Consider the following 4396-nt stretch of genomic DNA (forward strand, 5'->3'; position numbering starts at 1 on the left):
AACTGAACACTGGACCCTTCAGTTCGCAGGCCTACGCTCTATTCACTGAGCCAAACTGGCCAGGGCTATAGAGGTGTCTTTGAGGAACCCCACAGATGGTGTGGGAGAAAGGGAGGTCCAATGTGCAGCTTGGTGGAACTATTGACAAGAGCAAGTTCTGGGACTCCAAGAGCTTTAGGGAAGTAGCCACCGGTAAGAACACACCCAAGAACTGAGAAGAGCCTGCATTAGGAGGTGACTATCAAATGATAGGCTCCAGCATCAAGGTGAGATATTCCTCTGAGAGGAAGGGTCAGTCAGCCTCTTCCATCTGCTTGATGTAGTGTCTGTCCTTAGTGCAGAGAGGGAAGAGATGGTTGGTTTTATCTTGATTTTTCATGAAGGGGAGACAGTATTAGTATTCAATAAGCACTTATTTTGTGCCTATTGTTTATTAGGTTCTGTGTTTGGTTATGGAGATGCTGGTAGATTGCATAAATGACCACAGATTATTTATCCCTCTGGATTTGTGCCTTTTGGTAGTCCTCTCCCACACTGACTCTAGGGTTGGCCAGGTGATTGGCTTTGGCAAATAGGTCAGTAGTGAATGTGATATACTAGTAAGCAGAGACCAGAAAAGCTCTTGCTCATTGGGGCTTAACTGTTCTTGAGGTTCTTGGAACGCTGCCTTATGAAGAAGCCCAAGCTAGGCTGCTGGAGGATCACAGACCTGTGGCCCAGTGGCTCCAATCACCTTAGCTGAAAGCTATCCGACTTCCAGAAGCAGACTAGCAGCTAACTGATGTGGCTCAGCTAAGCATAGAAGAAGACCAGCAAAAGAAAGACCCAGAGATGGCAAACTACAAGATTGTGATTGAAATAGATGGTTGTGGTTTTTAGGTACCTAAGTTTTAGGGTGGTTTGCTATGTAGCAAAAGCTAATTGGTACAGAAACACAGATGGATGAGACATAGTTCTTGCCTTCGGGACCCCACAGTCTAATAGATCACTAATTTTTTTTCCAAAGGAGCCTGCCTATGTAATCAAATGCTTAGAGCCATGGTAGATGGTAATACTAGTCACTCACATTCTTCTTCCTTGGAATACTATTAAAAGCATGAATCCTGACATCAAAGTGCTTGGGTTCAAATCCCAGCTCCATCACTTACTAGTTGTGTGGTCCTTGGTAGATTGCTTAATCTTTGTGTGTCTATTTTCTCATCTGTAAAAGGGAGTAAGATAATCATACCTACATCATAGAGTTGTCGAGAGGATTAATATATACAAAGTTCTTATCACAGGGCCTGCTACTTGGTGTTTTGAAAGTATTAGCTATAAGGGTTGGTCTAAAATAAAATCAGCATTAAAGTTTTTTCTTTTTCTTTTTAAACAAGACTATCCCTCAAGTATAATAGCAATATATGTTCTTTGTGGAAAATTGAAAGAAAGTAAAGGAAAAATTTAAAGAAGAGAATAAGTGTCACCCTTAGATTTTGTGCCAACTTTAGCAATAACATACTTTATTGTATATCAAGCTATCCCGATCATCTGTTGGAGAAAGGTCATTCAAGACACTCAGGGAATAAATGCATTAAATGCTTAGTTGGGTGGTGCCCTTTATATAGAGTTTACTGTGTACATGCCTCCAGGTGGATTGAAGAGGCTCAAGTAGTTCTTTGTCTTATAGCAACCGGGGAATAATTTGCATATCCCAATGAATTAACTTAAACATTAGGGCAAAGTGCAAATGAAAACTAGCAAGGAAGGCAATAATTAGCAGCTCTGTGGAGCATATTATTTTATTTTTTTCTAAAAAATTGATTTCAGAGAGGAAGGGAGAGGGAGAGAGAGATAGAAACATCAATAATGAGAGAGAATCATTGATCAGCTGCCACCTGCATGCCCCACATTGGGGACTGAGCCCACAACCAGGGCATATGCCCTGACCAGGAATCGAACCATGACCTCCTAGGTTATATGTGGACGCTCAACCACTGAACCACACCGACCGGCCCGTGGAGCATTTTAAATTGAAGAACACATTCTCACATGCCACTATTCTTTTTTTATTTTATTTTTATTTTTATTTTTATTTTTAACGGCTTCCCCTACCCCCCAGTGTCTTATGTCCATTGGTTATGCTCATATGCATGCATACAAGTCCTTCCCAGTAATTTCAAACGGGCAGTTTTTATAAACCTGCTTTTGCAGCATGCTGCATCTTAGAATGGTACAGCTGCTCACTGAGGTCACAAGGGTAGTGACTGGTGGAGTTGGCCTCATGCCCAGGGCCACCAACCGAAAAATCCAGGGCTTTCCTCACTTCCCTGTCAAATATTATGCAATCTGGAAACAGTGCCTTCTAAGTGAGGAAGATTTGGGGCAAACACTCATTTCAGGGGCTTTACCGTGATGACTTGATACACAAATATATTGTGAAATGATTACCACAGTTAACACATACATTACTACATATAACTATTTTTTTTGTAGTGAGAACATCTAAGATCTACTTAAATTTTTGATTATATATTGAGATGATAATAGTGTGGATAGATTGACTAAAATAAAATATAGTATAAAATTAGTTTATCTTTTTGAAAATTTTTGAGAAAATATGGCTACTAACAAATTTAAAATTACATACATGGCTCCCAATATATTCCCATTGCATAGCACTATTTTAGAACCTTGACCATCAGGAATTTGGATCTTCATCTGTAGAGAAATGGGAAGGCATTAATAAGTTTTAAGCATGGAGAAATTATGACTGTGTATTTATTTATTATTTTTTAAATCCTCACCTGAGGATATTTTTCCATTAATTTTTAGAGAGAGTAGAAGTGACAGAGAAAGACAGAGAGAAATAGCGATGTGAGAGAAACACATCGATTGGTTGCCTCCTGCACGCCCCCAACCAGGGCCCGGGCCGGGGAGGAGCCTGTAATCGAGGTATGTGCTCTTGATCGGATTTGAACCCGGGACCCTTTGGTCCGCAAGCCGATGCTCTATCCACTGAGCCTTACCGGCTAGGGCATGACTGTTTTTTTTAAAAGAGAGGTTAATTTGAATATACCATGGAGAATAATTTAAAGGGGACTGAGGTGGCTGTCAAGAAACTGGGTAGGCAGCTTTGCAGTAATCCAGGTGAGAGATTATAGTTGCTTGGTGATGATTGAGAGAAACAGCTTTCTCTTCAGTATCTCTAATATAATTACAGTTCTGGAGAAAATGTAAAAAATATACGTAGGAGTGTGTCTGTCAAGGCAAATACCAAATGGAATATCACAAAGGAGCTGCTTAAGATTCTAAATTCTTCTGTCTCTAAAGTGAAGACCACAGATTACCTGATGCACATACACTTGTTCAGGGAAGAACCATTTAAATGGCAACTCTACACCATGCAAAATGTGGTGAATATTTGGCTTTGACCCTGAGTGAGGGGAACCTCTGGAGGGTTTTAAGCACAGTAGTGACATGACCATCAGGTCACGCACTTTATGATGCTGGCTATTGTGTTGAGAATAGGCTGAAGCTGGGGAAGATGGCAGAAGAAAGACCCATTTATTTAAACAATTCTTTATTGATAGGTGTTTTTATTGTTTTCAATTTTTTCTAATTTTAGCAACAAAGTAACAATGATGTGTAAAATGTTATTATATACTTTCTTTTTAAAAGATAAATTCCAAGTGGAAGTCCTGGTCAATGAGGACATTTTTAAAAAAAAATAATGAAGTGTAGTATCTTTAATAGATAATATTGGTGATGATAGTGGTGGGGTGGACTGGGAGTGGTTAAGATGTCATTTCTTTTTGTTTCTGCAGGTTTCTTATCTTTACTTTCTTACTTCTTATCCTCTATTGCTACATCTCCAAGGGACATTTCTCCTGCATTTTTTTTTCTGATTTTTTCTATAAACAGTGATTCTTCAAGGCTGACACCTCTGCCTATTCTAAGTACTTCTTATAAGTGGAATCATACAATATTTCTTTTATTGTGTCTGCTTATTTTTCTTAGTATAATGTTTTCACGGTTCATCCATGTTGTCGCATGCATCAGAATTTCAAGCATTTTCATGGCTGAATAACATTCCATTGTATGTATACAGCACATTTTGTTTATCCAGCCATCTGTTGATGGACACTTGGGTTGTTTCCATGAGGGTTGGGAACACTGCTGCTATGATCATTGGTGTGTAAGCTAACCCCTTCCTGGAAGGTTCCAGTCCAGCTTTGTAGTCTTAAAGTCCAGACACTCAGCTGGGTGAAAGGACAGTGTCTGGCAAATAGAAAAGAACAACTGGCAGCAGGCAAATGGTTAAAATTTTGGTTTGCAATTTTATAAGCTTAGTTTCCCTCCCCTTACTTTCTTTTTTCAAAAAAATCTTTATTGTTGAAAGGATTACATATGTCCCCTT

The sequence above is a fragment of the Myotis brandtii genome, unplaced genomic scaffold, assembly GCF_000412655.1.
Source record: "Myotis brandtii unplaced genomic scaffold, ASM41265v1 scaffold490, whole genome shotgun sequence".
Classification (NCBI taxonomy): Eukaryota; Metazoa; Chordata; class Mammalia; order Chiroptera; family Vespertilionidae; genus Myotis; species Myotis brandtii.